This window comes from Triturus cristatus, chromosome 8 (genome assembly GCF_964204655.1).
Source record: "Triturus cristatus chromosome 8, aTriCri1.1, whole genome shotgun sequence".
Taxonomy (NCBI): Eukaryota; Metazoa; Chordata; class Amphibia; order Caudata; family Salamandridae; genus Triturus; species Triturus cristatus.
Window position 1 is genome coordinate 1,560,766,236 of NC_140591.1, and position 13,807 is coordinate 1,560,780,042.

The 13,807-nt window shown below is 45.5% G+C and overlaps 1 long non-coding RNA gene across 1 annotated transcript in view; it reads left to right on the top strand.

The window, feature by feature from the left end:
• The first annotated feature begins 6,514 nt into the window (after positions 1–6,514).
• LOC146806140 (uncharacterized) overlaps positions 6,515–13,807 on the top strand; it is a 40,208-nt gene continuing 32,915 nt past the window's right edge. Inside the window, exon 1 of the long non-coding RNA XR_014967556.1 lies at positions 6,515–7,852. This is a non-coding gene — a long non-coding RNA (uncharacterized LOC146806140). The remainder of the gene's footprint in view (positions 7,853–13,807) is intronic.

The following is a 13,807-nucleotide window of genomic DNA, read 5'->3' on the forward strand; positions in this document are numbered from 1 at the left end:
AGGTGACAAGACCCCTGCCTGCACAGACTCCGGACATCAAAGAGGGGTCGACCTATAACAAGGGGTGCTCTGAGACTGTCCGGCAGATTCAATGCTGGAACAACGAGAGCCCTGCTGACGTGGTCGCGGCTCCTGGAACTTGTACCTGAGCCCTGCTGAGTGACTCGCGGCTCCCTGAAGACCGTAAGACCTCCGAACTTGTACCTGAGCCCTGCTGAGTGACTCGCGGCTCCCTGAAGATCGTAAGACCTCCGAACTTGTACCTGAGCCCTGCTGAGTGACTCGCGGCTCCCTGAAGAGCGTAAGACCTCCGAACTTGTACCTGAGCCCTGCTGAGTGACTCGCGGCTCCCTGAAGATCGTAAGACCTCCGAACTCATATCTGAGCCCTGCTGAGTGACTCGCGGCTCCCACGGACGCTCCCGGTCCCGCCGGACCCCAACTACAGCAAGCGTACCCCCCGGCTCGAGGATTGTGAGCTGTGCGCCGGGTACGCCCCTGCCTTGAACCTTTGCCAGAGACTGTCCCGCTACCCCCTATCCCTGCCGAGACTCATTGAGCCCACGCTCTCCTTGTACATATTTGCAGTGCTAATCTGATTGATAAAGATTGATTCCTAAGAACGCACGGTGTGGTGTCTCTGTGTCGTGTGGTACCAGGGGTACGATCCTAGATACGAGATTCCTCCCCCTGAGGAGTCTCCCGCCAGTGCCCGGCTACGATACCTCGAGGGTGGGTCTCAGGGTAGTCAGGACCCCTTCCGGGCTCCTCTGAGGTCGCCGTCTAACACTGCCCAAATACCACTGCACTGTCCTAAACCCTTAAACACCAGTCTCAGCAAGACCCCCTACACTGCCTGATCACCACTGCCCTAAACCCTGAAACACCACCCCAAGCAAGACCCCCTACACTGCTCGAACACCACTGCCCTAAATCCTGAAACACCAGCTCCAGCATGAGCCCCTACACTGTCCAAACACCGCTGCACTGCCCTAAACCCTGAAACACCACCCCCAGCAAAACTCCCTATACTGCCCGAACACCACTGCCCTAAATCCTGAAACACCAGCCCCAGCACGACCCCCTATACTTCCCGAACACCACAGCACTGCCCTAAACCCTGAAACACCACCCCATCAAGACCCCCTACACTGCCTGAAACACAACTGCACTGCCCTAAACCCTGAAACACCACCCCCTGTACGACCCCCTACACTACCCGAACACCACTGCACTGCCCTAAACCCCGAAACACCACCCCCAGCAAGACCCCCTACACTGCCCAAATACCACTGCACTGTCCTAAACCCTTAAACACCAGTCTCAGCAAGACCCCCTACACTGCCTGATCACCACTGCCCTAAACCCTGAAACACCACCCCAAGCAAGACCCCCTATACTGCTCGAACACCACTGCCCTAAATCCTGAAACTCCAGCTCCAGCATGAGCCCCTACACTGCCCAAACACCGCTGCACTGCCCTAAACCCTGAAACACCACCCCCAGCAAGACCCCCTACACGGCCCTAACACCACTGCCCTCAACCCTGAAACACCACCCCCTGCAAGAACCCCTACACTGCCCGAAACCCACTGCCCTGCCCTAAACCCTGAAACACCACCCCCTGCCCAACCCCCTACATTGCATGAACACCACTGCTCTGCCCTAAACCCTTAAACACCATCCCCCAGCACGACCCACTACTCTGCCCGAACACTACTGCTCTGCCCTAAACCCTGAATCACCAGAACCAGTACGACCCCTACACAGCCAGAACACCACTGCACTGCCCTAAACCCTGAAACACCAGCCCCAGCATGAGCCCCTATACTCTCCGAACACCACTGCACTGCCCTAAACCCTAAAACACGAGCCCCAGCACAACCCCCTACACTTCCCGAACACCACTACACTGCCCTAAACCCTGAAACACCACCCCAGCACGACCCCCTACACTGCCCGAACACCACTGCACTGTCCTAAACCCTGAAATCCCACCCCCAGCATGACCCCCTACAGTGCCCAAACACCACTGCCCTGCCCTAAACCCTAAAACACCCCCCCCCTGCACAACCCCCTACACTTCCCGAACACCACTGCACTGCCATAAACCCTGAAACACCACCCCTGCACGACCCCTACACTGCCCGAACGCAACTGCACTGCCCTAAACACTGAAACACCACCCCCAGCATGACCCCCTACACTGCCCGAACACCACTGCACTGCCCTAAACTCTGAAACTCCTGCCCCAGCAAGACCCCCTACACTGCCCGAATACCTCTGCACTGTCCTAAACCCTGAAACACCAGTCTCAGCAAGACCCTCTACACTGCCTGAACACCACTGTCCTAAACCCTGAAATACCACCCCCAGCAAGACCCCCTACACTACCCAAACACCTCTGCCCTTAACCCTGAAACACCACCCCCTGCAAGACCCCCTACACTGCCCGAACACCATTGCACTGCCCTAAACCCTGAAACACCACCCCCAGCACGACACCCTACACTACCCAAACACCACTGCACTACGCTAAACACTAGAAAAGTAACCACCACCCCATGCCCAATCCCCCTTACCTCTCACTCCTCGTGGTTCCTCTCTCCTCGTGGTTCCTGCTTCATGTCGTCTCTGATGTCCAGTGCACCTCGTTGTGAGGAAACGGAACAGCCTCTGTTTCCTTACAACAATGTGGATCGTTTACAATTTTTTAGAACTCATGGTCATTTACTATACCTACCTTTACAACAAAATTTGTTGCAACGGGATGCGTGGCAAATGACCATGTGTTCTAAAAAAATGTGTATTAATGACTTTGCGATGTACAACGCATGCTTTGTAATGCATGCGTTGTAATGGTTTTGCGAAGTGAAAAAAAAAGTTGTTGTAATGGCTATTTACAGTTCAAAGCTGGCCCCTGTTCTTCAGTGAGTCGTTTATTTGATAAATTTTGAGGAAGGAATGTGTTTTTCTTTACCAAAAAGTGCATTCCCGGCTGTTGTATAGTGAAAGTGTCCGCGTGGCCTGGTTTCACTTACGGTGAGAGAATGAAAGAGTTGGTTTGGATCTAAAGGGGCTCTGCTGTTGGACAAAGCCGGCGCGACACGTCATCAGAAAACACAGCTAATGGAAAGCGTTGTCCCCGAAGTGTGGATCAGTGCCATGAGAGGTCAACCACCGTACCGCGTGACCCATGTGCCGCCTCCAGTGTACGAAAGGCAGAAGCGGCATCCATCGCAGGTCCTCTTGAAGACCGGTGTAGCACTAATTCTACATTTTGGAACTAGGGCATTTTAACCTTGTTGTTCCTGCCAGATACAAAGAGAATATCCTGTGTTATTCAGTGCCCTTGTTACCTTTTCTGTGGGTAATGGTGCTTGTTACTTCGCTGCCCCGCCAGTGCACTCGACTGGGCTCCCCACCTCATGTGCCATCTGCAGGGCCTCTGCCCTCGGATCACTGGTTTCGGTTTCTGGAGTGGCAGCATAAACAGTTGCTCCCAAAGGACTAGCCTGAACACTAAGGTGAATATCACCTGTGCCAGTATTCCATGGAAATTCTTTCCTAGCTCTGCCACGTCGATGACGATGTCATAATAGCACAGCTCCGCTCGCGACACTGTATGATGTCATAGGAGCCATAAGAGAACCTCGTTGGTGTGTTGACGTCAGTACCATCCAATTTTTCCGTGCCACCGAGGTAAACAGGTGGACCGACACATTTTCACATGTATACATAGTATACTAAATAAATATATATAATTGTTACATGACATTTTATGCAGTTCTTAATTATAATTTATTTATTGTAAGTCAATGGCAGTTTTATATATTTATATATTTATATATTTATTGTCAAAAGATTTTATAACAATGATTATCAATTTATGCAATTACGTATGTGTTTATGTATCAAGTAACTTTTCTATGTCCATTTTCATTTCAAACGCGATACCACTAGTGTTCGTTTAAGCACCTGTCACTTTAAAAATGAAAAAAATTCACTGTTGAAAAAAATGGTCAAAAGCCCAGTAGAGACTGTTCTTTGCGTCATGTGATCAAGGGCCTGTGGGCTCGAAACGCGTAATGGCTGTGCTGTGCTTGTGAGCGGCAAATAAACGAATTCTAAGCACCAAACTGTGGTCCGAGCTCCTATCTGCAGCGGTGAAACCAGTGCGTGAAAAGGAGTTGAAGTTATATATATATATATATATATATATATATATATATATATATATATATATATATATATATATATATATATATATATACACATATATATATATTATCTACTGGCGGTCGCCAGTAGATAGTTATAGTTACAACCTAGTTTCCATAGGAAATCTCAAAATTCTATTTTGAATAACTTTGGCACCGGTTGACGAATCCTCGCGAAATTTTCAAAACTAATGGGGCGCTCCGCTCAGCTCCTACCCTGAAAGTCTCGGGGTGATTCGTCAAGCAGGGGCCGAGAAAAAGAGGGGGTCCCAAAACGCGTTTTTCCCATGCATTTTTCCATAGGACCTCTAGACGCAGCTACAGCCCGAACGGCTGAACAGAATTATGTGAAATTTGGCAGAGAGGTAGCCATAAGGTCAAGGAAGTGCCTTTTGCAGGTATGGTGTAAATCTGTTCAGTATTTCCTGAGAAAATAGCATTCAAAAGCATATCAATATCTATACGCGCGCACCGTGCGCTCACTGTGCGCACACCCTGCCGTGCGCGAGCGCAATTCTGATTGGTTGTTAGATGTCGGTAAACATTCGAATCGGTCGAAACCAGGAAGTGTCGGCCGCCATTTTGTCTCTCGCAGTCTGAGGGGGTGAAAAAAAGGAGGAGAACGTGAAAAGGGGGCAGAGTGGACAGTTCCTGACCCCCTAGCCTTGGTCAGGGGGTCACAGAAGGACCCCCAAGGGAGAAAAACTAATTTTTTTTTTTTTTAAATCGCGAGGTGCGCGCACCGCGCACGCACGGCACGAACTGCGAACCGTGGGTGCTCGGTACCAGACGCGCACCGAGCGCCCGCAGCGCGCGCAGTGTGCGCGAAGCGCACCGCGCGCGCACCGAGCGCAGAGGATTGCGGTCGCGTGAGTTATAGTTGCCTACAGTAACTATAACGGGGGAATTTCATAGGTTTTTTACGAGTGAAATGTCCAGCTAACTATAACATGTGTGAAACCTATGGTTTTTTAAGTGAATATATATATTATCTACTGGCCGCCGCCAGTAGATAGTTATAGTTAGGACCGTGTTTCCATAGGAAATCCGCAACATTCTATTTGGAATAACTTTGGCGCCGCTTGACGAATCCTCGCAAATTTTTCAAAACTAATGGGGCGCTACGCTCCGCTCCTACCCTGAAAGTCTCGGGGGGTTTCGTCAAGCGGGGGCTGAGAAAAAAGGGGGGTCCCAAAACGCGTTTTCCCCATGCATTTTCCCATAGGACCTTTAGTCCGAGCTACAGCCCGAACGGCTGAACAGAATTACTTGAAATTGGGCAGAAAGGTAGTCCTCAGGTCAGGGATGTGCCTTTTGCAGGTCTGGTGTAAATCTGTTCAGTAGGTCCTGAGAAAATAGCATTTAAATCAATATATATATCTATAGGCGCGCTCCGTGCGCTTACGGTAAGCTTACCGTACGCGTACGGTGCCGTGCGCGAGCTCAATTCTGATTGGTGGTTACATGACTGTAAACATTCGAATCGGTCGAAATCAGAAAGTATCGGCCGCCATTTTCTGTCTCTCGCACTGAAAAACAAAGGTTGATAACATGAAAAGGGGGCAACGAAGAGAGTTGCAGACCCCCTAGCATTTGTCAGGGGGTTCACGAAGGACCAAAAAGTATAAAAAATACATTTAATTATTTTTAAAAAAAATCGCGGAGTGCGCGTACGGTAAGCTTACCGTACGCGTACGGTAAAAAAAAAAAAAAAAAGAATTAACAATCACATTTGATATATAAATCTAAGGACCCCCAAGGGAGAAAAAAACAATTGATATTTTGTAAAAAATGGCGAGGTAAGCACGGTACGAAAGGCGCAACGTGGGCGCTCGGTGCGCGAAGCGCACCCAGTGCCCACAGCGCGCGCACGGTGTGCGAAGCGCACCATGCGCGCAAAAATTACAAATAAATACATAACTTAGCATTTAAAAAAACGTACAAATTCACTGAATAAACCATAGGTTTCACACACGTTATAGTTAGGAATTAGCATTTAAAAAACCTTGCAAATTCACTTAAAAAACCATAGGTTTCACACAAGTATAGTTAGCTGTACATTTCACTCATAAAAAACCAATGAAATTCCACGTTATAGTTAGATCAGGTAACTATAACTTGCGCGACCGCAATGCACAATGTGTCATTTCAGATGTCATCATTGATGTCATGAGTGATGTCACTGACCATGTCATAAGTGATGTAATATGTGACGTCATCAGCAGTTTATTGTGGGCGCGCAAGTTATAGTTACCTGATCTAACTATAACGTGGAATTTCATTGTTTTTTTACGAGTGAAATGTACAGCTAACTATAACTTGTGTGAAACCTATGGTTTTTTAAGTGAATTTGCAAGGTTTTTTAAATGCTAATTCCTAACTATAACGTGTGTGAAACCTATGGTTTTTTCAGTGAATATATATATACATATATATTCACCAAAACACTGCTCCTCCCGACTGCAGGGGACCCATGGGAAGTGGTGCACGCGCCGGTGGAGCACGTCGGTATTTCAATCCTTAAAATATTCCAATAAGATGCACTCTCAGCATGTACAGATTCCACAACAGTGTAAGTTCCAAGGGTGTTTATTCACTTATCGCGTTTCGGCTTACTGCAAAGCCTTGTTCACGTGAATGAATGTGCATACAACAATGACTGATAAAGCATTTGCGTAAACAATAAACACAAACAAAGGACTGACATCATGATGTTACTGTGGGACATTGTTTTAGAACTATGGCAGACATCTTGTAATGGTCCAAGGTATATTATAACCTAACACATAAATCCTAGTTCATTCCATGCATCATTTGAGAAACGTATAAGCACATATGTACAAAATATATATATTCTTCTTCCGTATGTGACAATTCCTCTTGTTATAAATAGATAACCTGTGTGTTAGAAATACACAAAGGAACTGAAGAATCACCATAACTCCCGGTGATCTTAATGGCCATTTCGATCATTGTTAACATTTCGAACGCCATATAATAGCATGTGTGCGAATGCTTTGTAACCCAATGCAACCGGATTAGGATGTAGCATGTCACAAACTTTATACAAGCATACAAATAGATGCCCCATTGTTCGTCTACAAGCAATGGGATTAAAAGTGATGCAGCCGCGCAATCACGGACTGTCACTGAATACCACCGGTAATACAGGAATAATGACGACACGGAATACCAGTGCCATATTGTGGAAAAATAATGCTCTGCACTTCAACACTCTACATCAAAGCTTAATAGCTTAATCCAGATTGTTGTCCCCACAGTCTCTGATAGACCACATATTTCGAAATGAGGATATTAAAATCAAAAAAGAAAGAGTAACTTGGCTAAAATCAAATTACACGTCGTCAGTCGCAAATATACTCTACCCACCAGTCAATTGTGGTAAGTGATGAAAGAGGGGGAAAAGGGTAGGTGGCCCGTGAAAGTGAGTGCAGGTGTCTGGGCCGCTTCCTTTCCTCCTGTAAATAGAAAAAGGAAAAGAAAACAGAAAACATAAATATTAATATAAGTCTAAGAATAACATTTAAAACTAATGCAGTATTTCTTTTTTCTAATGCACAGAATTAGACAAATGGAGACGGAGACATAAGGAGAGGACAATATTCCAATCATGTAAGAATATGCTCTCTATTACTCTCTAAGGTGAATTGCCAATTCTTCATCCTGGTTAAGGCCTCCAGGTTGTTTTGTCTGAAAGTCTAAAATACTACTTGACTCTTTCTGCCTCAATTTCAAAACTCTGTTCCCACCCCTTGGATTTTGCCACACTTGTTCCAATACAAAAAATTTCAAAAGAGCACGATTAGAGTAATGTTTGTCTCTGCAGTGACGAGCTACTGGGTATTTCTCATCATTGTGTGTGATTGCTCTACAATGTTCGAGTACCCGCGTTTTAGCCATGTGAGTAGTACACCCTATGTACCACAGTTTGCACGGGCATTCGATGAGATAAATGACAAAAGTCGAACTGCAGGTAAGGAATTGTTTGATTTCTCTATCAATAGCATTGTATGTGATCTTATTGCGAAAAACACTGCTTCTGCATGCTTTACAATGCCCACAGGGGAAAAATCCCCTGAGGCCGAGGTCATGTTTGATAGGGTATGTGGTGATATCACTATGTACTATCATATCCCTTATACTCTTGCCCTTCCTGTATGTTATATTTGGTCTCATAGGGATCGTGTCACCTATGATGTTATCACATCTCAGAATCTCCCAATTGTTGGCAATTATCTTTTGTACTTCCTTAGAATCCGAATTGAAATTCATAATCATTCTAGTGTTGTTCTCACTATCATCGGTGGGTTCAATGCGTGTCTCAGAAATAGTAGATGATCTTAACACACCATCAGCTCTTTCTTTGGCTCTTCGGAACACCCAATCTGGATTCCCCCTGATCTTAAACCGGCCTAGCATCTCTTTGCATTCTAGTTGGTAAGCAGCTTCTGTGTTACAATTCCTTTTTGCCCACAGCAGTTCTCCATATGGAATGCTCCACTTGAGAGTTTCAGGATGACTGCTGAGGGCATGTAGGATGCTGTTGCCCGCCGTGGTCTTTCTAAAAAGGGTGGTATTTATTTGATTGTCCTTGATGTCAAGTCTGACATCTAGGTATTCTGCCATGTTTTTACTGATGTTACCCGATAAGACAATATTGTAGTTGTTCTTATTCAAGTCTTTAATAAATTCAATTGCTTCATGTTCACTGCCATTCCAAATGATGAACAAGTCATCAATGTATTGCATCCATTTAGTAACATGACCTAGATAGCCTGCATATTCTTGATTGGCAAATACTTCTTCCTCCCAGCGCCCCATAAAGAGGTTCGCAAAGCTGGGAGCGAAGCACGACCCCATCGCAATACCGGTGGCCTGTCTGTACAGGACACCGTTGAACTGAAAGATGGTGTTAGTGAGACAGAACTCAATCAAGGCAAGTATCATTTTGCTGTGTTCCCTGAATCGTAATGGTCTATTTTCTAGATACTGGCAACATGCATTCAGCCCATGTTTGTGATTGATAATCGTATATAGAGATTGGACATCAAGAGTGATGAATAAGGAATTCTCTTCCCATTGGATTGCCTCTATTTTCTTTAGAAAATCTTTTGTGTCCCTGATGTAACTGGACAAGTTGACAACATAATCCCTGAGGAAGCGGTCAACATATTTGGAAATATGTTCCGACACACTTCCCCTAGAGGACACAATGGGGCATCCTCATGTATTACTGGGATCTTTATGAAGCTTGGGTAGCAGGTAGAGCACAGGTAATAATGGATGATCATTTTCTAGATACCTGTATTCCTCCCACTCCAAAATGCCCTTCTCTCTCCACATTGTGAGTTTGTCCCACACTTAATATTGTGATTGTACATTTCAGTGGAGATAGGTACATAGTATTTGATGTCATTAAGTTGTTTAAGGGCTTCCTCGATGTATTTTTCTTTGTCCAATATCACCACGTTACCTCCCTTGTCCGCAGGGCAGACTACGATGTTTGTATCTTCCATGAGGGACTTGAGTACTTGTCTCTGACTATAAGAAATCTTGTTATAATGAATCCTAGGATTCTTTTTCTTATGCCTAAAAGTGCACAATGTCTTGCTCACAATCTCATGGAAAGTGTCGATACTATCATGGGGCAATGTCGGAAGAAATGTAGATTTAGGTCTGAAGCCTGAAAAGGCACAGTCATCAGTAGTTATTTCTAGGTTGTTTAGGAATTGTGTGGTGGTGTTATCCCACTTGATTGTAGGAGTGGGCTCAATTGCATTGTCACTGATCTCTGCCCGATTGCCCACCCCCTTCTGGTTCAATTGTACCAAATTTATAAGGGTGTCAATATCACCTATGTTTATGTTGTCCTGATATCTAGGAGTGGGTATAGTATTTCTCCTGTTGTCCCCCAACCTTTTCAAATGATGCCTTTTTTAAAATTTTAATTTCCTAACAAACTTGAATAGATCAATCCTTGCATCTGTGTAATTAAATGTCTTTGTAGGGCAAAATAAAAATCCTAAACACAAAGTCTTTTTTTCAATGTCGCTCATCACCCTTTTAGATAAATTGATCACAGTCTATTTACCATTTCAGGATCCATTAGAGAGCTCTCCTCGAGCGGGTGTTGCTGTTTCCCATGCCTCCTCTTGTTGTTCTGCCTCTTCTGCCAGTGTTGTTGTAGTCTTTTCCTTCTGTTTCTCCTCTTCCCCGACCTCGGCCGCGTCCCCGGCCCCTCGATGTTTGTGCCGGAGTATCTTTGATTGTCCGTCGACTCCGTCGTAGATGACGATATTCTTCTAAAAAATTCACGGGGCGAGTTCTATAGTCTGTATTGGGGGCATTTTCTACTGAGATGTCAGATTCTGTTTCGCTGGTTGTAGAAACCGAGGTGGATGGATTGTCTTCCTTATCACCATCAATTACTGTCAATGTTTCTTTGTGATACAAATGATCATATTTCTGCCTGAACGTCAGGATATGGCCGCTGTCGTAGTAGTTGTAATCACGATTTAGTTTCCTTTCCTTACGGGCGTTAATATCATCCTCGTATTTTTTAAGATGATCCTTCATTGTATTCATTGCCTTCGCAACCGCTTCGACCTCAGTACATTTTTTAAGTTCATCCATAAGTTCTTGTGTTTGTTTTAAGGTCAAATCTCTATCAATCCAGGCATATTTTACCAAAATCTCTAGCATTCTTCTAGAGCTCAGGGCGGAATTCTCAGACCACTCAGTAAGCATTGTTGGATTGGGTGTCTCGTAAGTAGGTGTCGTAAAAATACGTAACCCTCTGGGAACCATTTCTTGGTCTATATAGATCTGTAAAGAAATGGCCTCCCACCACAAATTTCCTTCTTTTTGAGTTTTTCCAACTTGGAAAGCTTGTCCTCTATTGATGGTGTGTTGGCACTTGCTCTCTCTGCATGTGCCCTTGGTTTCTGTCTCTGCGTAAATAGGAGTTGGGCAGCTGCCCTCCTCTCATCCTCCTCCTCCATTGTGCACTACACCTACACAGATACTACTGTGTCGACTGGAATCTGTACTGCCCCTATATAATACAGGTTCTTCCTGCCACGACGTCCGCTTGTGAATTCTCATGCAAGTGATATATATAGAATATGATCACGAAATGTACAAGCTTTATGGTGAATCTGTACTAGAACGGGTTGTTAAGGTATACCGCATTCACTTGTTCCCTCTCTCAAGTAAACAAACGTTGCTACAGAGTGCGAGGGGGCAGAGCTGGTATGTTTATTTAGAGGGATTAGCCTACACTTCTCGCGCTGCTTTCCGGCGACAGGAGGTCCGCGACCCAAAACAGGGCAACCTACCACCACACCCAAAGGGGCAGACACTCCGAAACAGGGCTCACCTCATAGTATGTAATCACCAGTCCAATCATCAAAATCTCTTCTGTAATCGATCACCATCGTTCTGCACTTCTCTTGCTTGTTTTTGCACCTCTCTTGAATCTTTCTGAACCTCCATTGCCTCTTTCTGCACCTCACTTACTTATTTCTGCACCCCTCTTGCCTCTTTCTGTACCCTTCTTACCTCTTTCTGTACCTCTCTTGCTTCTTTCTGTACACTTCTTCCCTTTTTTGCTTCCCACTTGCCTCTTTCTGTAGTTCTCTTGTCATTTTCTGCACCTCTCTTGCCCCTTTCTCCACCTAACTTGCCACTTTCTGCCCTTCTCTTACTTCTTTCCACACCTCTGTGGCTTCTTTCAGAAATTCTGTTGCCTCTTCCTTTACTTCTTTTGCTTGTTTCCACACCTCTCTTGCTTCTTTCTGCACCTCTGTTGCCTCTTTCTGCACCTCACCTGCTTCTTTCTGTACCCCTCTTGCCCCTGTCTGCACTCCTCTTTAGTTTTTCTGTACCTTTCTTGCCTCCATCTGCACCCCTGTTCCCTCTCTCTGAACCTTTAATGCCTGTTTCTGCTCCCTTCTAGCCTCTTTCTGTACCTCTGTTGCTTCTTTCTGTACTTCTATTGCCTCTTTCTGCACCCCTTGTGCCTCTTTCTGCACCTCTGTTGCTTCTTTCTGCACTACTCTTGCTTCTTTCTGTACCGCTTTGCTTCTTTCAGTACCACTTGTGCTTCTTTCTGTACCCGTCTTCCCTCTTTCTGCACATCTCTTGCCTCTTTCTGCACCTTTGTTCCTTCTTTGTTCTCTTCTTTTATTTATTTCTGCACCTCTCTTGCCTCTTTCTGCGTTTCTATTGTCTCTTTCTCCAACCCTCTTCCCTCTTTCTGCACCTCTGGTGCTTCTTTCTGCAGTTCTCTTGCTTCTTTCTGCACCTCTGTCCCTTCTTTCTGCAACCTTTGTGCCTCTATCTGCACCCCTCTTACTTTATTCTGCACCTCTATTGCCTCTTTGTGCACCCCTGTTCCTTCTTTCTTCACTTCTTTTGTTTCTTTCTGTACCCCTATTGCTTCTTTCTGCACCATTCTTGCCTCTTTCTCCACCCCTCGTCCCCCTTCCTGTATCTCTGTTGTTTCTTTCTGCTCCACTGTTGCGTCTTTCTCCACCCCTCCTCCCTCGTTCTGCACCTCTGTTGCTTCTTTCTGCACCTTTCTTACTTCTTTCTCCACCACTTGTGCCTCTTTTTGCACTTCTTGTGTTTCTTCTGCACCTCTCTTGCTTCTCTCAGCTTCCTTCATACCTCTTTCTCCACCCCTCTTCCCTCTTTTTGCATCTCTGTTACTTCTTTCTGCAATTCTCTTGCCCCTTTCCGCATACAGTCACTCATACATGCAGTCACTCATCAATACAGCCACTATCATATGCACTCAAATACCCATACAGATACTCACACAGCGCCACTCACCCATATAGTTACTCGCACAGCTAGTGAGTCATGCAAAGAATCAATCACACTCCCATTTACTCACCTGAACAATTATACACACACCAGCTCAATTATCCATAAAGATACTAACACATACTTACTCTCTTATACAATCACTGACACAAGCACATACTCCCACATATAGTCATTTATATACTCCAGCACTCACATATACTGCCTTTCACATATGTAGTAACTCACAAATGTACCACTGAGACATCCATTCACTCACCAACACAGCCATACACATACTCACCCACCCATACAACCTGTCACAGATGCACTCTTGAACACATACACCCAGTGAATCACCCACTCACACATACATGCAGGGAGTCACATACCCCACCCACCCCCACAGACACTCAGGCACCCATACAGATACTCAGACAACCAATCAATAACTCATATAGAGACTCTAGTAGCTACTCACCAACCAATGCAGCTGCTTACACACCAACAGACGGACAGATACCCACAGTCACTGGATGAGGATGCACAGTATTTAAATGCCTGGACTGTGCCCCAGCAAGCATCAGCATCCGTACAGATGCCAGCAATCGGTCAATGTGGGCAGGTTAGGGGGTCATATCAGCTGCATATAGTGTTTTACAATGGTCCCAAAATAGACCATTAATATCCTCTAGTGTGGTCATGATCTGCCCATTGCATGTTCGCATGGCCTCGCTAGGCTTCTGTGGTGTGTCCAAC